This window comes from Lagopus leucura, unplaced genomic scaffold (genome assembly GCF_019238085.1).
Source record: "Lagopus leucura isolate 7727_CA_CO unplaced genomic scaffold, USGS_WTPT01 Super-Scaffold_100065, whole genome shotgun sequence".
NCBI classification, from domain to species: Eukaryota; Metazoa; Chordata; class Aves; order Galliformes; family Phasianidae; genus Lagopus; species Lagopus leucura.
Window position 1 is genome coordinate 89,281 of NW_024962309.1, and position 26,635 is coordinate 115,915.

At 42.4% G+C, this 26,635-nt stretch overlaps 1 long non-coding RNA gene across 2 annotated transcripts in view; it reads right to left on the reverse strand.

Annotated features, from left to right (window-relative positions):
• Positions 1 to 1,404: 1,404 nt before the first annotated feature.
• Positions 1,405 to 26,635, reverse strand: part of LOC122188523 — a 59,850-nt gene continuing 34,619 nt past the window's right edge. Inside the window, exons 3-6 of one of the 2 annotated variants that reach the window (XR_006181600.1) lie at positions 23,573 to 23,696; positions 22,684 to 22,733; positions 13,843 to 13,997; positions 1,405 to 1,468 (exon numbers count right to left, since the gene is read on the reverse strand). This is a non-coding gene — a long non-coding RNA (uncharacterized LOC122188523). The remainder of the gene's footprint in view (positions 1,469 to 13,842; positions 13,998 to 22,683; positions 22,734 to 23,572; positions 23,697 to 26,635) is intronic. The other variant, XR_006181599.1, reaches the window with a different exon arrangement.

Genomic DNA, 26,635 nt, shown 5'->3' on the forward strand with positions numbered 1-26,635 from the left:
GAGCAAAAAAGATGGGGGGGAACTGAACAAACCAGCATGCTCGTTTACAAAGTCTCAGTATTCAGACTTTTTTATTTCCATACTATCCCTGCTTGAGTCATTAGGAGACATCTTGTACTGTTTCCAACCACGAAGCCTTCCTGCAGGCCAGGATTAATGAGTCTGACTTCTATTGACTTGATTGCACCCAGATCACAAGCATTGGAGCTCCAGCTGGAGTTCCAGACAAAACACAAATAAAAACCCTTGGTAATGGAAGAGAAGACCAGATCCACCAGGAGCTACCAAGGGCCCCATCACTTACTTCTTTCACTGTCTATCTGCACATCCCTGTGCAAACAGCTCCCCAGACTTTCCTTCTACAACTTGGAATAATTCTCACAAAGATGAGCCAAAAAATTCCACACACAGGGAACTTTCTTGTACTCTGATACGTACACAAAAGCACAGAAATACACATTTCTCTTTGGAATTCAGTGTTGAGTTAAAGGCACATTATGGAAAGGAGGCCTTGAGCTTGTAGCAAGGTGAGGGTGTACAATCAATGAATGTACAGATGTTACAGTTATGAGGTATACCAGAGAGCTTGGCTACATAGCTATTGCACCAAAGCAGAAAAGATAGGACACTTACTTGTATCCTGGGCTCACTTATGAAATTCCAGTGAAGTGGACCTCCAAAAGAGATCCTCCCTCACTGGCAGTCAGCTCTTAAATGAATCTAGGAGAGGTGGAACCAGGCTTCAACCCTTCTGGCAGCACAGCTGAATTGCCTTCACCTGTGTTCCCGTGGCTGGCTCATTGCTCACCTCAGGTGATCAATCAGAGGTTCAGGCCGTGATTCAGCAGTTCCCATACAGAGGGTCAGCCTCATTTCCCAGCTCACAGCGTTGGAAAGAGAGGTGACAACTCCGAGTTGCACCAAGGGAAGTTCAGGTTGGATATTAGGAACAATTTCTTCTCTAAACATGTGGTAATGCATTGACACAAGCTTCCCAGGGAGGTGGTGGGGTCACCATCCCTGGAGATGTTCCAGAACTGTGGGGACGTGGCAATGAGGGACATGGTTACTGGGCATGGTGGGATGGGTTGGACTTGCAATTGGCCATCTTAGTGTTCTTTTCCAGCCTTAATGATACAATGATTCTACGTAGGGATGTGGTCAGTGGTCATGGTGGAATGGACTGTGGTTGGACTTGGTGATCTTAGTGGTCTTTTCCAACCTGTGATTCTGTTATGTTGATGATGAGAGATAACACAAAGTGTTTGTTCATTTTATAGCATTAATTAAAAAAAAAATTCAACAAATAAAAACACAAAAGAACATCAACTTAGTCAAGACGTCAACAAAGAGACATATTTTGCTCACTGTGGATCTCACCATACAAGGCAAAGAAAATAAGATTGCAGTTCCCAGGTTCTCCAGTTAGTGTCTGTGTGTCCAGTTAGCTCCTGGTCCATGTGATCATCTAAAAAGGTCAAAAGAGTGGCTGAAAGTTAAAAGCATTGACCTAGGACAAAGGATTAATTCCTTACAAAAATCTTCTGTGTCAACTCAGAGTTTCCAGTGATACTTTCCTACCATACACATTCAAATATCAAGGTAGGATCATAGAATCACGGTAGTTGCTATGAACAAGTAACATACAACACCCTTAACATATACTTCCAATAATCCTTGTTCATTTAACAATACGTGCCTGCATTGGAACAAGTGAATTTATTAGTTGCTTGTTCTGATATTTTCAGTTGAAAATCCACTTACTTTCAGCTCAGTTTATAGGTAAATAAAGGGAAGAATGGCTGCATCCCAATGGAAGTTCCAGCCAAACAAGTGAAGGAGCCTATTCACTGATACATACATCTCTTTTTTGAGTAAAAACTGCCTATAGAGATAATTCAGCTGAACAAGTTTGTTTATAAACATGACGTCATTGCACACCGGATCTCAGATGAGCCCAAGACAGAATTCCTTGCACAATAACTTCCTTGTTCCACACACCCGTGTGCTTTGTAAATGGCTCCATATGCTTAATCGAAAATAAATCTAATTGCCTTAATTTACTTCATCTCAAAAGTAGACGAGTAAACTATATGTTTAATTATAAACTTTCCACTTTGGGCAGCTATAATTAATGAGTCAAGGAATCATGCAATATGCCTAGAGCAACCTTTATTACTCCTGAGGTGCCCGAGCACCACTCACGCTTTAGAGCAAGTCACTTCCTATTAGTATTAGGAACCAAAGTGCCTACCTAAGGCATTAATCATGGAATGCCACCGCTCTAAGACTTTTAATTATGTACAGTGTGTATGCGATGCATGGATTGCACACACAGTACGATGTTAATAAACAGCCATCCTGGGGCTACCAAGGGCCTTGGTTTGCTTTGTTTCACATTGTTAACTTGACGTAGACAGGGGATGGGAGGTTAGAAAAATGAGACTGTGCTATAAGGAGAGCAATACAGAATCACAGGATCATTAAGCTTGGAAAAGACCACTAAGATCACCAAGTCCAACCCCAACCCATCCCACCATACCCACTGCCATGTCCCTCAGTGCCATATCTCCATGGTTCTCGAGCACTTTTGTGGACACTGACTCCACCACCTCCCTGGGCAGCCTATGCCAATAGTCAGCCAGTCTTTCTGAGAAAGAATTGTTCTTAATATCCAACCCAAACCTCCCCTGGCACTACTTAAGGCTGTCACCTCTCATCCCATCACTGTTACTGGGAGTAGAGGCTGCCCTCTATCATCACCACCTCCTTTCAGGCAGTTGTAGAGAACCATAAGGTCTCCCATGAGTCTCCTCTTCTCCAGGCTGAACCAACCCCATCCCCTCAGCTGCTCTCCATAAGACTTGTGCTCCAGACTCTTCATAGCTTCACTGCCCTTCTTTGGACATGCTCAGGGGCATCAATGATTCAAACACATCACTTCTTGCTCCTGAACGAACAGCTTTTCCTTGGAGTTATTTTCCTGCACAATGAGGAGAGCTACTGCTCTTCTGGAGTGCCACTGGGAAAGCTGACCTCCAGAGGACTCTGCACAGCCATTAGCATGAAGAAGGAATAGTCTTCAACAAAATCTAGATACAAACAGAACAGATAGGGAAAGGGAGAGGAGAGGTTATTTGGAGAATTGCATGGTTTGTGTTGGTGCCAAATGGGAAAATTCAGAGCGATAATAGCTAGGGTGATTGCTAGTCAAAGGAAACAGAGCATCAGTTGGGCTTATCTTTGAACATAAAAAACAAACACAATTCAAAAAATGACCTGCAAGAAAATGCAGTTCAATATTTTCCCTAAGCAAAATAAAAGTCTCTGAAGTATACCTCCCCCAAGACCCTCAGCTGATTTTTTCTCAGATTTCCCTTTCATGCTTTTATGTAATTTTCTCTTCTAACACTGCAGAAAATGGTGCAAGTGCTTTCCAGGCACAGCCTGTGTGCTGGCTCTGTGCAAAGCAAGCAGATTTGCTTTGGCCGGCCAAATGTTTGATTGCGTTGGTTACTATTAGCTGCACTGATTTTAACAGGGCTTCAAAGGACGATGACTGCAGTCCACGGTGCCTCTGCCAAGTGCTGAGAGCTGAGGCTCCAGAGCTGTGTTTTGGGGTGCAAGCTTTCTGCACCGCTCTCACTTTCCTTGCTGCAATTGTGGTTGCCGGAACAGCTTAGTAAAGATGAATGCTGTAACAGTGGCAGAATGAAGCAGGTATCTAACTGGGAGGCATTTACTATTCATGACTGCAGATGGTGGCATCAGTGGACTATGGGTTCCCAGCCTTGTAAGAACTACTGCTACCTACCCGCAGCTGGGCAGAAGCCACCTATGAACACAGACACAAGTTGTTAAAAAATTTAACCACGCATCCTTCCATCTCCTTGTAAAATGTTACAAATGTGTTATTAGTCCCTATTTATGTCTCTGCTTCTGGTGTAACGCTGCCTGTAATGCCAACCTAAGCACGCTTCAACCCACACTGTTTAAGACTTAATTAAAAAAAAAAATAAAATAAATTATCGATGTGTTTGAGAGCATCCTGGACTAATTCTCAAGTCTTGTTTCATCAGGGCATCACAACAAGAACTCAAAGGATCCCTTTGCAATATTTATACTCTGCTACACCTCCTTGCCCAGGGCTGCTGAAATTTTCATTCCGAGACGAGACAGTAAAAGCAAGCAGTTTTGTAAACCTGGAACGAGTGCACCGAAAAGGAAAGGAGAGACCTCATTCATCTCAGTTCTTGTTGGAGTCTCAGCATAGATTTATACATAATTCTTTTATTCTTAACAGGTTCATGAACAAGAAACCTGCGATGGAAAATTCAATCAGCCATTCACTCCGACACTATAATCTGCCTATAGACTACCCTACGAGCACCTGTAATTGTAAAACCTCTCCTTTGAAACTCTGTAGATGACTCCTTTTTGTTCTTCAAGTGCATCCTGCATTATTCCCAGGTTCACGACAAATATCTCTGAAGAAAAGATCTCCAGAAAGCCCTGTCGCACTGACTGCATTCTCAAGAGCTCTACAATGCTGTGAAGCATTTCTGAGGCTGCCTTCACGCATCTGTTACTTAAGGCCACCCATTTTGTTTCAAGCATATTAACAGTTCCTCATGTTCTAGGTGCAAGACTGCCTCTTGATTTCACGAGTGCTCATTATACACCCTCAAAATGAGGAGGGAATGGAAGGATCATCTCTACAACAAATTGGCATCAGCTATACTTGTCCCAGGTTGCTCACAGTGAATAAATTGGAATTTAAAATACTCTTCTGGTCCCAGATCCCCTGTGAAGAATGTTTTCAACCCTCTTTTAGGGCTTGCAAGAAAAACTCAGTGACTTATCCAATGTCACAAGAGAAATGTGCCAGTGATAGGATGAGGGGTGATGGCCTCAAGTTGTAACAGGGGAGGTCCAGATTGAATATCAGGAACAATTTCTTCTCTGAAAGAGTGATAATGCACTGGCACAGGCTGCCCAGGAAAGTGGTGGTGTCACCATCCCTGGAAGGGTTCAAGAGATGTGGCACTGATGGACGTTGTCAGTGGGCATGGTGGGATGGGTTGGGGTTGGACTGGGGGATCATAGAGGTCTTTTCCAACCTTCAAGATTTATGAAAGCTTGAAACATTCTCTCCAGTTTAGGCTGGTGCCTAAACACCTTTGCTTTCTAACAGACAAATACAGAAAGCAAATAAAAAGGAGACAGACTAAAGAATTTTTACAACTAGGGGCTAGAGATATGTTGGTACGCAATATCTAAGAACTACTTTCGTCCTGCTTGAGTGCCTGGACTCTTTTTGCTGAGCTTGGGCTCTATTGATGTTTCACCAGGAGCTCTCACACATCTCTCAGCAAGGGCAGATGCCTGCATTAGCAGCCCCCAAATCATCCCAAATCCTATTTTCCCTCTTTTTGTGCTCAGCCGTCTCTGCTCTCAGCTAATTGCTCTGGAGGCACCAGCAGTGTGCAGCTGTGTGAACTCTGCCATGATGAAGCAGCAAGACCCAGGTCCCATTTGCAGGATAGGTCCCTTTTACTGTGAGAGCATCCAGACAGGCAACTGGTTTATAGCTGCAATATACAGTAATTCAGATAATAACTCTCAGGAAAGACTCGGTGCCAGGAAAAATGAGTACCATTGGCAGAAAATAAAGTAATAAGCTAAAGCAGACGTTTCACAGGTGATCTTTACAAGATGGGTAGCCTAGAGAAGTCCATTAAAGAGAACATGAGTGTCTTTCTTCGCTAACATGCCTGAAATCCAGCTTTCCATCTCAGAGTCTTTTACTTGCTGGCAATTTCTTCAAAGTGCAGTCAAACCACACTGACCTTGGCTTGCCCTTTACGAGGAAAGCTTTGTGGGCTGTAATGCTATAGTATCAGCCCCACCGGACTTGCTTTGGTGCTCACCCCACTTGCTCCCTGCTCTTGGTCACACACGTTGTCACCGTTCTCATTCTGCAGCACACTTCTTGAGTGCAAAGAGACTGCATTACAATAATGGTCTTGGTCACCCACTGCGCTGCTGCTTTCCATGGGACATGCAGCAAGATCTTAGGGCTTTTGTAGCTTCTTTTTAAGGATGGGGAAGCTCGGGGCTGCTTCTGCTGTCAGCATGTTACTTCAGTGAGAAATCTCAGTTGGGATTGTGCACGAATCCAGGAGTGATCTCTGTGCTAGAAAACAGACATAAGTGAGATACTGAACGGTGTAGAACGGCTCAAAGAGGGATGAGAACATACGGGCAAAGTGGCAGTGAGTTGTGTGACAGAGCTAAGGGCACAGCTCAGACTCCACTGCTCCAGGAATCTGAATTTGCTGAGAAACACTGTGCTGACAAGGGGCTCAGGCCAAGCAACAAGCAAAATGGGCTCCTTTGGGGACAGAGCACTTCTGTGGACCCATTCACATAGAAGTTTAACAAACAGTCCGCTAGTTACTTCCAGTGAATGAGCAGGCCATAGTTCATATTTTTCACATGGGTTCACCAGCTGACACCTGGATGCCCAAAGGCTGGCATAGGAAAGCCATTGAGATCACAGAGTTCACTATCATTATGCTACAATCAGAACAATCCAGATTTTAATTTATTATGATCTGAATCAGAAAAGTTTCCAAATATTTCTTGACTCCACTATGGTTAAAAACCTGCCTTCGGTGCCTGGAGATACTACTGTAAGCCACTCCAGTTACGTGCTCAATGATTCCATGATTCTGACCAGCACTAAAGTTGGAAAAGACTTCTAAGATCACCAGGTCCAGCCACCAACTCATCACCTCCATGCCCACTGACCAAGTCCCCAAGTGCCACAGAGGGTCCTTACTTTTCCAACGTGCCACATTTTCAGTCAGTACAAATTTGTTTGACTCCTGTGAAATCAATCGGGCTACACGGATTTTCATTAGCTGTACTCCCTCCCACACTGCTTCCTCCAGTTTGAGGAACAGACTTACGTAATGAATATCTGTAAATGTAAATTAGCACTTAATCACTAATTATTACTATATTTGATCGCCTATAAGCAGCCACAGTTATATTTGTGCTTCTTGATGTAAAGGAAAAAGAACATCATATAGGGCATGGTCGTTCTTTGCTAAGTATATCAAAGCATTTAAATAAGTTATGTTTCTGAGAGAATATTGGGAATAGTGAAAAGTTGACTGTTCCTTGGATATCTGAGATTTTTTTCCTTTGTATCTTCACTATTTCTATTTATTATATTTAGCAGGGGGAAAAAAGTATGATGGCGGTTCGCCGAAATGTATTAAATGTGTCCTCTAACCTCAAAAAGAAAATGAAAAAAGAAAAAAGAAGAGGAAAAAAGGAAAAAGAACAAAAGGAAAAAGAAGAAAAGGAAAGAAAAAAAGCTGTCCTTACAACACTTGAGAATTCTCTTCCACTAGATTTGTCCATTCTGAGAAGGATCAGGACTTTATGACTGAGTTTCTAAGCTGAGTCATCTGTGAAATAAGATGCACTCAATCTTTAACACTCTCCATATCAGGAATTATCATAAAATCATTGAATATCCCAAGTTAGAAGGAACCATAAGGATCATCAAGTCCAACTCCTAGCTCCATTATTTGCATTCAATAGATGAATCAATGAGGCCAAAAGAAATAAAAAGATTTGCTTGTAGTCCTTAACTTATTCAGCAGTAAATTCTGTGTTTAAACTGCCTCTAAGCTTCAATGAAAGGGCAGAAAAAAAATAATCATTCTCCACAAACAACAGTTCATTACGTGGTCAGGTTCTCATTTTGATATTTCACAGCTGGTATTTAGTGCTATATGCAAAGAATATGAAAAGCATCACTGATGGTTCTTTGCTGTTTTCTCTCTCTCACTCTTGCTTGAAAAATCTAACTTAGCCAGATTTTTCATGGTCCATAAAATCTGTCTCAGCTGAACAAGTACATTTCCACCTAAGGAACCATCTCACGCACACTTAACTGATAAAAACTGCATAGTTGATAACTGATTATATGCCAATCACAGCATCATGGTTTGTTGGTTTGCAGAAGACAGGCATGTTTGTGAACCTTATTATACATGATCCCTAGAACTAGTTCTTTCAAAACAAGTTCCAAGCGCTGAGTTGCCTGCAAACTTTGGAGAAGCATTTCAGACAGAAAGACAAAGATGAAGTTGATATTTCCCTGCTCATTCAGCAACATTTCGAACAGAAGAATAAAGAGAAACCCCACAGAGGAGAGGAAAACGCATTAAGGGCTGAATAAAGAGAAGAGGACTCAGACCTGGTGGTGCAACGTGGAATGAGACAGGCTTTACCTCACTGCGCTACGCTAGAGTGTCTCACTTCATGGGTATCTATTCCATTCTCTCTATAATCCTGTGAATTATTTTGAATTAGAATCACAGAAATCACTAAAGGTTGGAAGAGACCACTGAGATCATCAAGTCCAACATCCAACCCATCAAACCTGGGTCGCAAGAATGGGAATCATGCTTGAGAATCAGTTTATTGGGTTCTTAGTTGAAAGTTCTGTACCTTTTGCTCATATCTGAGCTAAAGATGACATTCACAGCATTTATCGAGCACAGTATCTCTTTTTTAATGCATTTTTTAATGGTTAATCCTTGTGTGAGCACTGGGAACCTTTGTGCTAGTCTCTTCATGCTTGCATTCATTTAGCCAGGGCCAGAGATTAATTTCCTTTGCATTATCATTGCAGTGGTGACCTGCAGTAAATGTTGAGTTATGGCCAAACTTATCACAAGATACTGTTGCTGTTCATCATATCTGGCAATAACTCTCATTTTTACTCAATAGCTCAAAAAGGAGAAGCGGCAAGATTCCTGCAGTAAATCTTGCAAGATATTGTCTGTTAACATTTAATGCGTGTCACCATGGTACAGTAAATAATTCCTTCTGTACAACACCTAGAACTTGTCTCATTTTATTATTCATTGAACACTGGCAAAGACAAAATCAAAAACCCAGCTCTTCTTGTGTATCAAACGATATCACTGAGATCATAAAGAACTCCTTGATTATGCCAGATTAACACTGTCCATCTCACGTGGTGAGATGGCATTCAGCTAGTCCTGGCATTCAGCTACGAAACAGGCATTCCTCAGAGTTGGACACATAAGCTTCACCATACTGCTTCATACTAATGACCCCTGTGCTCTCCCCTCATTGGATCTGTCGCTTCTAACAGTGTCCCAGCACAGCTCTCCCCTATCATTTTTCTGGACCCCATCTTTCTGCACGTGCTGTGAATTCCACCTTCTACAATCACCTTTAATGCCTGGTGCTACATGCTGAAATGAAACTTATTACGATCAGACGACAAAAAGTCATCATTTTAATGACTTCACAGAGCATAATTGGTATTGTAACACGTACCTTAAATGGCTGTTTAAGTGAGATACGGGCTCATTATCTTCACCCTACAGTCAAATTGCCCCCTTCCCAAATAAAACAACACCATTTAATTCAAGTAATTATTTGCTTCTACAACAGCTTTTCCGTAACATATTCACACACGATTTAAGGAAATAAAAGCCAAGAAGAAAGAAACCAGCACATTTGTAGGGATCTACCAAGTTATTTGTACTTTGATATACTGCAGGCAGAAAAGCTTACAGAACACCCTCCAGGCTCAGAACATCCAAGTGAAGCCACTACCTTGGTTGCTTTGGTGCCAGGAATTCCCTGTCCTCAGAGTGAAGAAATATTATCTGTTGTAAGCCAACCTCCTACTTTTTACAGTTCTGGAGTTACTCCCAAAGTATTCAGACTGCAACTTGAGTTTTCTAGAAAGAAAGAATGCAGTGGCAGATTTGAGGCTTTGCTCCACACCAAGGCAGCTATGCTGCTTTTCTTTAATCATACCCAATATCCTGCAAACATTTAAGAAATGAACTACTGTTTTTCATGTTGTTACAGGCACGAGAATGAGAAGCAGTGGGAAAGCACATGGGTGGAACTCACGAGTGATGCAAACACAAACTGCAGAGTATGCACTGGAGAGGATTGAGAAAGAAAATACCAACAGGTAGAAGGAGTTTCAACGTGGGATTCAATAACTGAAGTCACAGAAAGTTGATACTTCACAAATTAAGTGAAGCTACACAGGGCAAGAGAGAACAGCATGTGATGGTAGCAAAACAAACACCAAACTCGTGTTCCAATACATATTAATGACGTGTGTCTGATTTTCTTTGGGCCTTTGTGCCTTTAAAAGCAGAGGATAAATATTTACTGTGCTAGATGCATACAAAATTACTATGTTGTGTGCTACTTTTAGCCAAATTTTGTCGTCTTAGTATAGTAGTCAGCAAGATACCATACTGGATTTGAGCATATGCTTGCTTCGCTAGCACTTACACTTGCAGGGGAGAGAGATTGAATGCAATTTCTGTGAATGCTACAAAAGAGGTATGCCAGTATGGATGGAAATATACTCATACCGTGCAGTGAGAAATTATTGAGTTATTTTAATCTCAGAGATCTTTATCAGAGATTGAAATAATCCAATTTTTCATGAAAGATACTCCAGCGTATCCAGATCTAATCATCATAATCGGAAATAATTTTGTTGGAAGAATGTGTTAAGACTGATCAATAAGAAACCCTCATGGTAGGCAGCATACAAACAAATCAGAAGCAGTAGCCAACTCCCATCTTAAATTATGACCAAAGTATGAAAATTTTAAGGGAAGGTTCAAAAGTAGAACCTTCAAAAGGAATAAAAGAAGCCCAAACTATGGCCCTGCCCAGGATCCAGGGGTGAGACTTCAGAAAGGAGTAAAACACAACACTGACAACATACAGAGTGGTTTCAAAGCTTTGGAATTTGGGAATTCCGCGCTTGATATCACCGCCCACCAATGAAACACCAAGGCAAACAAACCTGCAAAAAAAAAAGAATATAGGTGGGAAACTTTCCCTGTCCCTAAATGAAAGTCAAAGGCTCCTCCTGAAGTTGCTTACACGTTTCTGCAGGAATTGTCTAAAGTGCTGCCTGTTTGCTTCTGATCCCACGATGCAACTTCCAGCCTTCAAGTAAGCTTCCTAATCCTAATTCCTAATTCCTAATTCGTGGTTATGGCTGCATGCTGCCAGTGTCATTTTGTGTTTGATCCCCCTGCTCTCACAACATGCTGCCGTGCAACTCCAGATGAACTCTGGTAGCGCTGGCCATGAAATCACTCACTGCAATTTGTTTGCATATATATTGAAAAATGAAGTGATGTTAATTGAGATCGGGTGTGGGGAGAGAAAAGAAAAAAATCCAACTCTTGCTTGCAATCCACAACCTCAGCAACCTGCTGCTTAACACTGCAGGGGGCTCTTCTGTCCTGTCCATACCTTGTCTCTGTCCGTGGGTCACACAGCAATATCTAGTAAAACAGAATTAACTTGGAGTTTATGCAGCACCAAGTTTATTGCAGAGATAAACAGAGTGGTCATAGGTCAAAGAAACATAATGAATGGGATCAGTGTATTTCAGTCTGAAATCACGAGGAGCACATAAGAAGCTGAGGCTCTGATGCCTGACCCCTGTCAAGCTGCATCCCTTCCATTCACAAAGCCCAAGATGACTGCTGGAGGATATCAGTGAAGTTGCACTGACTTCTGCAGGACTGTGCCAGCTGAGGGTCTGGCACAAATATCACAGTGTGAGGTCAGAGCTAACAGACTCAAGTGGAAGAAAAGGATTCAATCTTAGGGAAAGTGAGAAAACAGTATTAAAAGCCCCACTAGCTGAATGTTCCAAAGTGATGGAGAACAAATCCTGGTCCTGTATTGCACATCCAGACTGATGACTGCACAGCACCCGGAAGCATTCATTATATATCTGGGAGTGGTCCCAGCAAAGGGCTGAAGTGCTGGGACTTAGCCACAGTGCTATATTGCCTATGTTTATAATTAAGCTCCAGCTCTCATAGTCCCTCATCATAATCACCATGATGCACTGACTGATCTCTGCCAGCTTGGCAATAACTGCCTTCCTCCTGGCTTCACCATGCAGCCCCTCAGCTGCCATTTGTCCCCAAAGCATTGGCACAGGCTGCCCATAGGGGTGGTGGGATCACCATCCCTGGAGGTGTTCCAGAACTGTGGGGACGTGGCACTGAGGGTCACGGTCAGTGGGCATGGTGGGATGGGCTGAGGTTGGATTTGGGGATCTTAGAGTCTTTCCAACCTTAATGATTCAATAATTTTGTCTTGGGGAATGCTTTGCCAGAAGGTATGTTTTCCTGCTGCCTTTTTTCACTGTGCTTCATCTGATCCTTATGCTACACTCAGAGTTAAAAAGCACTGTGGCTGTGAAGGTTAATAATTGACAATGGACAGTGCAGATATCTCAGCTGAAAGCTGAAAGTCAGCGATGCTCAACACATAATTGTCCAGTACAGCTATATTTGTTTCAGGTATAGTGCAGAACATTTTCTCATGCCCAAGATATTACTCTCTTACGATCGCAGGAGTATCTGAACCAGATCAGCCTGCAAATGCTTCTTGAGGAAATTGGGTTTCTCCGCTCTATTAGGAGCATTCCATTTTTATGATTAAAATCAGAAAACAATGTTCTTCCCAGTTAAAGTGAAATGTGCAAAATATGACTTTCCTATAACTAGATTTCCAAATACTTATCTAAAGTGCTCTGAAAAGGTATTAATAAATAAGGATGAAAAATGAAAGCTGCATAGCAAACGTTTCATAAAGTGTATTTGCTCTCTGAGTTATGGACAACATGATTTAGAGAAATAATAATAATACTTTACACTTCTGCTCCTTTCAATTGACACGCTTCCATAAATAAAATGCTGAGCCTTAATCAGAAAGGAAGGTATCATGTTCTCCATTACACAAAATTAGGCAAAAATCAAGGCGAAAACAAATAATCAGCCAACAGTTAAAGCCACAGCCAAGACATTTCTGCAAAGACCCTTACTGACTAAAATTTGTTGCTGTGTGCTCAAACCAAAGGGACACCAAACTATTGTTAAAATTAAGTGTGTTAAGTGTGGTATGGTTGGGATGGTTTGGATAGGTTGTCGTTCCGTGAATAAAAAAGAGCAATAAAAATAGGTGGATTAACCAAGATTGTATCTCATTCTGAGAAAACGTACCATTTTGGAAGGTCTTGATAGCAAAATGAGAAAAGACAACTGGAAGATTCTAAAAAAGGTATCTAGCCAACTGGATCCTGCCATCACAATAGATGTTAGGCAGCAAAACACTTATGATAGTCTGCATTGAAAGGATTTAACCTAGCATCACACAGGCAGGTTGGGGCTGAAGTCCCTGGGGCACCACAGTTGGCTGGACCTATCTGCATTTGTATCTCAGCAGCTAAGCCAGCTAACAGTCAAACTTTTTGGGTGGTTGGTGACTCACAGAACACACTGCAGGGGAGGAAAATTATGTTTTCACTCTCGGATGTGACCGCGGGTTATACAACAGCCGCCAAAAAGAATCCAACAATGAGGTACGTACAAAAAATGTGACAAGTGGAAATAACTGAGAGGCCTTTTCCTCAACACAATCAAAAACCCCTTGGTTCCAGATCTTTGCATCTTCCAGATCACAAAAACAAGGGAGCAGTAGGCTTTTGCAGGTTACAAAGGCCTGAAAACGTGCCATGTGGCTTGCGATGAAGGGCAGCTGGGAGGAAAAGAGGACAGTTGAATTCTGCTACCAAAAATAATCATAAAAGTCCTTGAGGCAAAAAGAAATTAAAAAAAAAAAAACAAGAGGGGATTACTTGGCATACAGGGGTATGCAGGAAGCTCTGAAGGACCAGAATAATACACCATCAAAACACAACTGTTTAAAGAGTACCTTTTCTTCTCTGCTCAGGTTGTTGTCTTTTGTTCCATCTCATTTCGGTGACCATCAATACATCTGTCTTTTCCCTTCTCAGCTGGAAGAGGTTGACAGTAATCCAATTGGATACAAGCCCAGATGCACTTCTTTCTTCGTTCCTTCTTTGTAGCCTGTATAAAAAAACAACAAAACCCAGACAAGACAAGCATTACTTACAATTCAAAGTCAACCTCTATTTCAAACAAACCCCCCAACCAAACATGAAAATAACACCAAAAATCTACTACAGAAATTAAGCTGATAAAAATTATTTCATTTCTCCACAATTTTTGTTCACTCTTAATATTGAGCAGAGCAATGTGACTTGAAAATCGACTCTGCTAAGTATAGAATCATGGGATCAATAAGGTAGGAAAAGACCTCCAAGATCATCAAGTCCAACCATCAACCCATCATCACCACGCCCACTAACCACATCCCTCAGCGCCACATACACCCTTTTCTATATATATAGTGCATAGAAGCATTCTGATCCATTTTTTAATTAGCTAATAACACTGAACTCTGCAGAAATAGGCAGCCAGGTCCATGGTTTCACATGCACACATAGACATGCTGGGCTTGGAAAGGACCCTTCAGAAATCATCTGGTCCAACCCCTCTTGGCTACAGAAGGTTGCACACACCTTTGTCTCTAAGGACAGAGAGTCCACAACTTCTTTCTGTGGATTACCTTCATAATAAAAATATCGTATCTTTTCATATCAAAACTCACAAGATTCCAGCTGTCAGGAAACATTTATTGTCAGAAAGAGAGGTCAGGCATTGGCACAGGCTGCCCAGGGAGGTGGCATAGTCACCATCCCTGGGGGTGTTTGAGAACCGTGGAGATGTGGCACTGAGGGACATGGTCAGTGGGCACAAGTCAATGCTTGGACTTGGTGATCTCAAAGGTCTTTTCCAACCTAAAAGATTCTTAAATCTTTTCTGAACTGGCTAAGCACAGATTCTGCTGCACCTCATTCAGTGCAATTGGGGGTACAGGTAAATTTTGAAGCACTAGGTCTGCTCAGCCTCCTTTTCTTCACCTCTGATGATGCACAGCTTGCTGATTTCCTCCTCATCAAGGTCTCTGATGCTCCATTGCTGCAGATTTGGGTTGCTTTGGACACACAACTGCTGTGCTTGCTGATGCCTTGCCCCAGGCCATAATGCATGTTGGGCTCTCCCTCCTACCTGCTGAAAAGCTGTGTGACCCTCACAGTGACCCCCACTTTGATTAATCGCCTTTGTAAAATCTTTCTTCCTAATACAGCGTTTCTTTGTTGGAGAGACAAAACTTCAATCTTGCAGGTTTAGAAAAGGACAAGCTGGCCTTTAAAGCAAACAGATCAGAAAAGGACTCCTGAGAGGCACTTTCTGAGCTCCTGCACAATTTCGGCCCTGCTTGCAGACGCTGAGAAGATGTGCTGAACTATCTGGGGGCAAAGGGCTGTTCTTGATTGCCTTCTGAGATCTCCTCAAACTCAGTAGCTGCCTTGCCAATTCAATACAGCCATGCTTTGGTGCCTAAGAAAGCATTCCTGAGGACTCGCCTTCCTTTCTTCTTTTCAGAAAGGCATTAGCCATGAAGTTAGCAGAGAAAAGGCTGAAAACATGATTTTAATGCACCTTGAAGTCTCAGAAACCAGGACAAAAACAACTCACCCTCCTAGCGCTCCTCTGTTTCACACAGCTGATTTCAGATTTCTGAATATTCAGGACTGATAACGCTGCTGGATGTTTTTCAGCCTGCACAACAATGCTCTTGGGGTTGATGTGCTCCTGCTAGATTTTAATAGCAACCAGCCACATCTGCACCTGCGGGAGCTCAGCAGGGCTGAAGGCTGCACAGAAGGAAGCAGCACCTTGCAGATTTGTCTGAGCATCTGCAGCACGGGAGCAGCCTGCTTGAGCTGCAGGAGCACAGACAGTGGTGCTCTGAGCCTGTGCTCGGCAACACCTGCAGAGCCATGGGGACCCAGTAAACACAGGTTTCCTGCCTTCTGGAGCTGCTTTCATTTTGTTTTCCTCAAGTCGATGTCAGTCGGTAGCAATGTGAATGCAGTAACGGGGAATTTAAAACCTCCAGCCCCTGTCTGCTGTCAGTTCCATCTCTGCTGCTTTGTAGCTGTCTGCAGGACATTCCTCTGGCCTCACAAACACCGGCTAGCTGCACAGACCCCATAAACACCTCCTCCTCTAGCATATGTATTACAAAACACACCACTTTGTGCTGCTCTCAGCCAGCCAGCAGCTCAGCTCCTTATGTAAGCTTGGGCAGAGATCAACATTTGTTGCTTCTATTCCTTTCCAGCAGCATGAATTGGCGAATAGGAGGTCCCAAGTTCTTCCCTTTCCAGTTGAGTCGCATTTCAGTTTACTCAGAACCAAGGGTGGCTGAAAGGCTCTCTGAGGGAAGGTTGGGTGAAACAAAGAGCTGGAAAAGAGCTGGGGAAACATTAGTTAAATTTCCTCATCTTGCACAGATATCCTCTCATGACACGGAAGGAACGGTACAATATTTTCAGCTCTTACATTCTCAGTAGCACAAGAGGTACAAGGAGATTTCCATCATTGCTCTTGCCTCCAGCACTCAGTGCTTATTCACAGGACCTCAGGATGTCACAGCTCTAAGCACAGTGAGAGAGCTCACTGCTCGCAGGGAACAAGCCAGGAAACACAACTATTACGATTTCACAATCAGAAGTTCACTGTTAATGGTAGCATTGGGGTCTGCATCCAGCAAGAAATATCCCGATTTTCCAGTATCTTTCAACAGCCACTAATGCACATGGAAGATCCAATTCCCAGAAACCAGCAATAAATAAATCCCCTCATTTTCCATTCTGAACTTTACCTGCCCCTGGACCACATTTAATACAAAATATTTTAATTAGAGATGGTTAAAAGTCAACCTGATTATTCACAAAGCAGGTATTTTCTCCTCTTCTGCTGCCTCCTTTGCTCTGCGTAATCACCGTGGTCATTAATTTTAAATAGCGCTAATTACTGTCTTTTGGACTTTCACTAGACATCTCACCCATCTGCACTGGCAAGACCTAAACATGAAGAAAACAGGGTTTGAGTCTTGTCAAAGCCAAGGAGGACAGCAAGGGAGAATGTGCTAAGATACACCCAAGCTGGTGAAGAGGAGGTGTGAAAGGCACCATCTGGATAGCCTGCATCACAGGGCTCAAAATGAGGATAGATAACATTGAAGTGGCAATATTATTACTCTCCTTAAGGGCAGCCACAGCAATTTGAAGTTTAGCATTTCAGTGAACCATTAAAGCGGCAGGCTTGGGTCAGACCAAGGGGTTCATCCAGCCCCACATTAGCACAGTAGGTCAGGACAGCTGTACAAGAAACCCATGGAGAAAAGCTTCTCCCACTGCTCGCTCCTGGCCACCAGCAGCAGTGCTTTCAAGTATTGCCACATCTTAGAAGATGCCCCACTTCTACCCACAGAGGTGGTGGAGTCACCATCCCTGGAGGTGTTCAAGGAACGTGGAGATGTGGCACAGAGGGACAGTGGGCACAGTGGGGATGGATAAGGGTTGAACTTGGGGATCTTAGAGGTCTTTTCTGACTGTAACAATTCTGTGATTCTTATAAAACCCTCCATGCATACAAGCATTTGCTTTCACAGCACTTCTAACGTTCTGGAAACCTGCTTACTTCCTGGAGGGAACACCTGAGCTAAGGAAGCCCACCTGTTGCTTCTCTATGGAGAAAGACGTGCTAGAATGAAGATATCACACAGAATGAGAAGCTAATGCAGGGTAAGAGACTGGTGATGTCCCATCTCTGTTATTCAAAGATAATGAGCCCAACATCTTTCAAGACAAAAACCCCTGTCCAAAATCAGCCAGACAGGCTCATGTTAAATTAATAGATTTTAGGACAAAAAGGAATTATTAGCTCTCCTCCCATGACAAGCTATGCTCAGTATTGAGGTCAAGCTAAACAAATCCATTCCAAGGCCCTGATGTCACAGCGCAACTGAAATGGACTCTTTTTGTTATCTCTGTATTTGCAGAAAACTTTTTTTCATCCCTGGTCATTTCTTTGTGACAATTAGTTGCAAATGAGGGAAGAGGTGGAAACTGCAGCATCTTCCGACAAAATCTGTCTGCTGTTAAATTTACAGCTCAGATTTACACACCTTAAAAAATTCTCACACTTCAGGGAAGCCAAGGACAAACTTGAATATGTGAAATGAACCACCAAACCTTTTGAATTTTTCCCGGCATATGCATGGAAGACAGCTGCCAATCTCAGTATACATCTACTTAGACTGCTCTTCAGAAATATGGAGTAGCTATTTTATAACAAAATCTTGCTATGATTCAACTGAAGCTTCAGTTTCTGCATTCGAAGACTAAATATTGGTTACACAAGGAGAATTTCGGCCCAGATTTTCCAGTGCTGATCACGGCACCGATTCGCTCCATTAACTGTGATGCCTTTGGTTTGTCATCTGCATCTGTTGAAGTGCTGAACATAAATATGGAATGCTGCTTGCAGAAGCTGGGATACATTTGATAAGCACCAAATCCAGCTGCCACTACCAATTATGATTTCCTACAGAAAAATCAACCCATGACACCAGTCAGGCCATGTGGGATGGGAGAGAAACTCCACAATCCAAATTTGAGGTTGGACTTGATGATTCTTGACGATCTTTTCCAACCTGATTAATTCTATGATTCTCATCATTTTTGGTCTTAGGGGTGTACATTTCAAACCTTGCTGATGTCTCAAATACTTCCTACTTTGAACACAGGAACGCTGATTTGTTGAGCTGCTACCAAATCGTGTTTGCAAGCTGGAATCCAAATAGGAAAAGTAAAGACAAAACAAGCCAAGAACACCTAGTTGTCATAGCTTTGCTGCTAAGCTTTCTCCAGTTAAATTCAAGCTCAGCTGAAGGAGAAATGCAGCTTTTCTCCTGTTTCCCTGCACAGGGCTCCTCTACAAGTAAACATTTAAGAAACAATCTCTCTCCCCCTCTCTTGCTTCCTACCATTGTGATTTACAAGGCGAAATTAAAGATATACACATCCTAGAACTTGGGGTTTTCCATCTTGGGTCTCTGATTTATAAAAGCTGCCAGTGGATTTTAAATGCTTCATTTTGATTTAGAAATTGTTGCTTCCAAGTTGCATTTATCTCAAATATTCAGCTGTATTGCGCACCGCTGAATATCTGATTTATGGACTGCAAAATGTATGCAGATAGACTACAAAACATTTATAGATCACTCCCCTAATAACAATACATGCAGCTCACCACCCCAAACATACACAAGTACTCACACACGTGTAAATGTATGTATGTGTATATCTCACATCTTTATATTAAATCCTTCTCCCCTTAATTGCCTTTCTGATGGTCAGATCAGGTACCATGTCAATATATAATGAGAGGCTCTGTGATGTCTTCCTTCCGCCCCCTCACCTTATCATTCCTGCTAACACGTATAAAATTCAGCTTTAAGCACTATTTCCAGCTCCCCAGGTGCTTTTTTCTCCTGCTGCTGCCATCAAAGGCAGAAGCTGAGCCCAGCACGAGAGCCTTGGAGCTGCACAGTTGCAAAAGTGGGCTGAGTAATTGGGGTGGGAGTGCTGCTGTTGTCCTCTGCCCTCGCCATGCTTACCTCTCCCTTCCAGAAGGAAATACTATAGCCTAAATGGAGCCATGAGAGCACTGCCTTCCTTAAATCTGAAAGGGGAAGACTTGCTTTTCCTTCTAGATTCGCACAAGGAACACTGGAAGAAAAAGAGAAAGAGCAAATCCTTCACAGGAGGAGGAGCAAGTTTTACCACAGCTTCACTTTCTTTTACCAACTTTGTGTCTTTGAAAGCTAACAGTTCCTTATCTTTCCCATACAAAGCACATCATCTGCTAACAGCATCACACCGCGCCTCATCACCTACTGGTTTTTATATTAAATAAGCCCAATGGTAGGAAGAAGCTGGGTCCCATTGTGTCAGATCTCTGGCCATCCAGCCGCCTTTTCCAAAGAGCTCAATCTAAATCACCAATTTTACAAGTAGCTGAGCTGGGGAAGTGATGAGATGGTTAACAAGTGCATGGAAGAGATGCACGCACTATTCAGTCAGTCGGCAGCTCTGGTTTCACATCTCCCTATCCATTTAGCAGTTTTGAGCTCCAAGTTCTTTACATGACTCATGGGCAGGACAGCCAACGTCTGGATGTTCTGCTGGACAGACAATTTGTTTTTGAAGGAAGGAGGCATAAGGTGGCTTTGGCCAGGTACAAAGCCAGCGACTTCCCCATACTTCCCTATTTGCTGGCTCCCTCATGACCTCCACCAATTCAGCTACTTGCTCCTGTATCCTCCTTCCTGGTTGTCATAAATAATTTAGTCATTTGAGTTGGAAGGAACCACTAACGGCCAATTCCCCTGCAATGAACAGGAACACCTACAGATCGGGTGCTCAGAGCCTCATTCAGGCTGACCTTGTACTCCTCCAGGGATGGGCATCCACCAGCTCTATGGGCTGCTTCACTATTCTCACTGTAAAAAACCTTTTCCTTCTATCCAGCAGCAGGATTGATGCCCCTTGATGCCCCTTGCCTCCTGGAAATACTCTGAAGATTGATTTCTCCCATAGAATGCCTTGAGACTGCTAGGCAAAAGGCGAGGAGAGGTGTGAAAAGGGTGCTTGGAGCATCTTGACACTGTGCAAAGGAGCAGAGCAAGGACAACCCAGGAAATTATTTTTGAAGCACACCCTGATGCTGACTGCTCCGTGCAGGTATTAACCATGTTCTCACAATGAAAATGTAGGTAGCCTAGTCACTGACAACAGTCTGTAGGCTGAAGGTTCACCATGCTATCTACTACACCAACCCAGACTTGTGCTGTTGAAGCTCCTCTCATCTGCCAGAGGGGTTTTCTTGATTTGTCAATGTGGCACACTGTGGTCTGTTCCATACAATCACAATACAGACTATCCTTCATACAGTCCAAAGGGATAGGACTTATCTAAGGATAAGATAGAGAAGTTCTCAAGGTTGGAAGTTCATCTCCTAAAAGCTGTCGAGAAGAGAAAACGCACACGTGGAGTGAAGGGAGGTGAAAGCACACAGGGGAGAACTATTTGCAACTTTCTGTATAACAAATTCCCTATGTACATTATGTTTAGAGAGTATTAATGGGTATTTATACAGCCAGAAGGCAGGTTTATGAAGACACTCCATAAAATATTGAGCAGAGATAAATAATAATAAAAATATAAGGGAATCCATTATCTGACTTAAACTAAGGTAATTAAAAGCTACGTATTTCAGCTGCCAAAGTGGTAATTCAAGTCAAACTGCAACTTTGCAGACATATTTCCATTAATGCCATCAGTTGTGAGTCATATAATTTCCTCTTCATTGAGCACTGCTTACCTAATTTCACCTTTTCCTTAATCATATACATTACCTAGTTCTCCAAACAGCTGTGCAATTTAACTAGGCGTGGTAAAACCACACTGATTAGCCTGCCTGCAATTTTGAACATGCAAAGCAAAGTACATAACACGATCCTTAAAATAAAATAAAATAAAATAAAAAAATTGAAATTTAGGACAGCAAAGGGATTTGGGGCAATGGCCTGAAAGGTTGCAATTATGATAATCTGCTAGGAAGGCTAAAGATGAAGCTCTTTATTATTCTGTAACAATTTTTTGGGTAGTATTTTATTGCCAATAATTACACAGGTTTCTGTTCTATTTTCATTGCCTCAACATCTCCGAGGTTAATTATGTTGTCAAGATTGCGTCAAAAAGCCACCACTAAAATTATGCTTCTCATTACATGATGATCTAATCAATTCCATGCAGTAATTTTGGTCCAGCCTGTTCTACCAACATACACATCTTGTACATGGAAAAATCTATTTCTCTGTCACACTGTATTATACTGGTTTCCTTGTGCCACTACAGCTAAGAGCCTGTCAGCAGCTCTGCTGCAACCTCTCAGATCATTTCTGGCTGACACTTGACAGGCATTTTCATTACAGAGCCCAATTATATTTACTTGGAATTTCGGTTCCATTTGAATAGACAGAATCAAGTCTCATCTGTTATCCCAAGAGCTGTTAAAATTAGAGCTTGATCCAGGAACCAGAGCCATTAATCTAAAACACTCCTGGAAAAGAAAAAAAACGCCTTGCTTGATAGTTAGCCCTGCAGATCAGGGCAACACCGCCTTTACACTCTGTCCATCACTTAACTAAGGGCTTAGAGAGCTGAACTACATCTTGTTACCCAAGCACACAATTATTTGAGGATCCATGCCCTAGCAAACCTCAGAAGATGAAACAGAAAAATCCCTAACGAGTAGCTAAAATAACCTTGTTCCATGTGAAACCCTCTTATTGTTGGTAAAGATCAACAGCTGCTGTTTAAATAAATGTATAAGGGGTGATGTATAAAAATGGAAAGCACACCTGAGTAGGCACGTCTGAGGATTGGCCATAGGTGAAAACATAAAATAAGAGTTCAGAAGTCTAGAGGTGGCCAACACAAAAGAGAAAAAGGCAACTGAACTTTCCATATTTTTCATTCCCATAGTTAACTAGCTGTGCTTCTGCCTGCAAGCCTTCATCTTATGTTTGCTATCTACAAACATTTCAGTGGCTGGCTTTCTACTGCCAAAAATATTTCAGGGAGGGGAATTTTAAAATGGCATATGTGAATATGCATAATGACAATGTTTTAAAACATATCTGCGCAGGAGTTTTTGCTCCAGAACAGCTCGCCTGATCAGTAGTCAAAAATAATGCTTTGTGGCTTACCAGGCATATCTCAGAATGAATGACAGAGATTGTGTCACAGACCTGCAGCTCTAGAAAAAAAAGAAAGAAAGATGGAAGCAACCAATCCATGGGAGAAAACTGTGATACGCTCATGAAACACAGCTGCTCCCAACAGCAGCGAGGCTGAGTTACGCTCATACGCAAAGGCCAAAATAAGGCTAAAAGCATTGCTCCAGTCCCACCTACGTTCCACCAAGACCCAAACAGTGCACAGAGCTTGGCGTAACGCACGCAGAATGCATTCCATTTGAACTGAATTATTCAGCACAAAAAATATTTTCGGAGATGTAATTACTTTGGCACGCTTTGTTCAAAGAGGAATACAGGTGGAGAGGGTGGTGAGATCCTAATCTCTTTGATCACGATGTGCTAGTCTCTTGCAATCCCTAAACAGCATGCATAATTTAAAACACATGTGATTTCAAAGTAGAATTCCATACATCTATACAAATACGAAATCGTGCAGTACCATTTACAAAAGGTGGGTCAGATCTGCATGGCGCAGCCTAGCTCAAATGAATTCAGACAAATTATCAAAGGATGCATTAAGCAAGGATCAGGCACGAGCAGTAGCTCTCCAGATCTACTGCTGGCAAGGTACAGATTTAAACAGGCTTTGCATCTGATAACAGTTTGAGCTCTCATATAAGAACAGAAGCATTCCCCTCTTGCACTCAGAACGAAAAGAAAAATAAAGAAGAAAAAACCAAAAAAAAACAGGTTTATTCAATACCTGCTCTGAATTCCTCTAAAATGCAGAGTGTTTATGTAAAAAATAGGAAAAACAAGCTGTTGGAAGCACTCATAACTTTTTTCCAGTCCATTTCTAACATTGTGTGTATGCTGTGAGCTGCCCTTTGCCCCATACCTCTACTGCATCTTGCTCCAATGTCTCGTCCCTTGGTACAACACTGCACTGCAATGGGAAGATGTGTTGCCTTAGAGCACTCTTGAAGAAGCCTGGGCCAACGAACAGACCACCTTCTCACCTCCTAAAAAAGAGGAAACCAAACTTAATATCTGCTGAGGTTTGACATGCGTGATAAATGTGCTTCATACAGAGAAGCAACTCACAGTTCTTTCTGTTTAGCCAATGCCTCCGTAATTTTACAGCTGATAGTCAATCACCACTGAAGGGTGAACAGTTTGCTGTGTGGATTGGCTAAGGTACCTATTAATCAACCAGATTAAAAAGACGTTGGCAAATCTCCAATAATTATGCAGCATAATTAAAAGGATGGGAAGCCTGATTTAGGACTTATTAGCCCTCTAAGTCCTTCATTAGCCATATTAGCTCTCTGCATTAGATTCCAAAGGGAAAATATTAATGTTGCACGGTGAGTCAGAAATATTTGACCAGTACTTTTAAATATTAAGCTTGCTCCTAAATTTAATGACCTTGGGAATATCAGTGCATAAAACCAAAGGTTTTTGCCCTGTAGTCTTGAAGTGGAGAGAAAAGCCATACATTTTACACATAGGAAATAGCTTTTTTCATAGGACTGAATTGGAAATCATGATGAACAGCCCATTTTATCCTAATTGGTGTTTCCCTGTACCTCCTTTCTTCTGTCTTTAAAGTGAACAAAAGATACTGATCTGGTGTAAGGAAACATTTTGATATATCCCTTCATCCTTTTTTTTTTTTTTTTCTCCACCATATGCACACTTACATTTTTCAGGTATATATTGACTTCCGAAAAGTATGAGAGAAAACAGGCAAATCAGTGAATCTGCCTTCAAAAAGGCAATCAGGACTCCAAGAGTATCATTACATAACCTTGCAATGTGTTTGTCCCCCTTCTACAAGAATCAGGCGATCTCTTCAGATATGCCACTAAAAATTAAGATGATGGAGGCAAATGTAGATGACAAGGGCACAGTTCACAGAAGCTGTCCTGTAAATTAATCTGCTTTCCTGTGTGCAAGAGCTATGAAAGAAAAAGATAGTTCACCCCAAATTTTTAATGCTAAACAGATGGGATCAATGCCCTGAGGTGATGATAACCGTGAAGACATGGAAATGATGTCAAGAATCTTCAGAGATCTCAGGTTGCACTCCATTTGTGGGTAGAGAGAGTGCAACCTGTGATCAGCCCAGTCACCTTCACATAGAGATCACCCAACTGGGTTCAGTTTCTGTTCTGCAGCAAGGGATTGTACCCTCCCAACATTTAAGAGGAAGAGCTGCAAATTGTAGGACACAGATGTCAACCCAGAGAAGCTATTACTGCACAAACAGCATCTGGCACCTTTTGACAGGCTGCATAAGCAGATGCCATTGCACAAATGCCAGTACTTCTCAAGTGGCTCACCCAGTGTGATACCAACTGGCTACCTTCCTGGTGTGCTCCCAGCTGCCAATGATTCTTCAGTGCAACCTTCTCACCTTTGAGCAAGAATTGACATACAGCTTTAAAGCTAAGGGAGATCTGTCATTTTTTTTTTCCCTTCAATAAAAATAGATGTCTGTTGGGTTAACAGCCACTGTGCTGTAGATCAGCAGCTCCCAAGTGTCACCTTCTCATTTTCCCTGCTGTTCTCCCAGACTGCACTGGAATCCCAATCTCTTACCTGGAGCACAACTGGATACCAATAAAGCCCCCAGGGGAATTTCTCACACTGCCATTTCAGGTATCCATCCACACTGCAGTCACATTAATTAAGCAAGCACAATAGATTTGTACATAGGGGTTCCCACCTAGACAGAGGCATATCCAGGCTCTACAGTTGATGCTGTAGTTGACTTTGTTTTTCTCTGTCATCCCACAACTCCGCTTTTTCTTTCATCTCTATTTAGACCACAAATTGTCTTGGACAGGTATTGGCACAGTCCCTATTTGCAAGGTTCTGTTCTTTAGTTCTTAATGAACTTATCATTGCAATCTATCTCACATTTGCTGAGAAAAGCTTCATTACACGATAAGATAGAGGTGTTCTTGTCTGTCAGGACCTGTTGGAACAGGAGCTGAAGACAGTCATCAAAGTGCACTCTGCCACTACTCCACCCATCACTGCAGCATTTAGGCTGCTGTACCCTGTTATGAAACAACTGCCTGTCCTCCAGAACATCTGTAAAATGAGAAACTCCTCCTGTCTTCCTCCTTGATGGAGCTTTCCAAGCCTGATGAATTAGTATTTTGGCTGGGCCAGCAGTAAGCTAATCAGAGCTGCTTGTTTCTAAAAGCCTCTAAAGCAAAATCCAGATTGCTGCTTGTCTCTGTTTCTCTGCGGTGTTGAGGCACCACTCTTCCTAGGATGACTCTTTTCTACAACACAACATCCCCGCTGCAAAACGTGAAGGGATCTGTTAATTAAGTCAGATTGCCAGTGGCTCCTGGTGGGGAGGCAGCTGCACTGCGTGTTCCAGTGTTTTAAAAGCATCCTGGTGTTCAAGAACATTTGCTGCTATTTTTCGTATGGTGTCTTCCCAAACACCATTAAACAGACTGAAACAGCACATTTGGTCTCATTACAGGTGATCAGGTTGTACTGGAAAACTATGGCTGCACAGCACACCTAGATTGTATGATGCTTCCTTCCCTTCCATTCTTCCAAGTGGGAAGCAACGGTCCTGGTTTTCAAGAGTTTACAGCCTAAATATACGCAGAATTTAGATAACAGCTAAAACCAATCAACAAATAGATGGGGTAAGAAGTACAAGGTGCAATTATTTTCAGTGTTTCAGATACAGCCAGCTGCTCTGCCATCAGTTGCACTTAGACTCTCACTACAGCTTCATCCCTTTTGCTGATGCATGAAAAGGTCAACCCCCGAAAGGCCCTGAGGCCAACAGTTCCAGCTGTAGAAGAACTGTTGCCTTTGTCACTGGGGAAAATCGCCATAGAGCACACAAAGAAAAACGTTTCACAGCTCTGGCCAAGCTTTAAGATGCAAGGGAGAGAGTCAGGCATCGCAATACTGCTTTGAT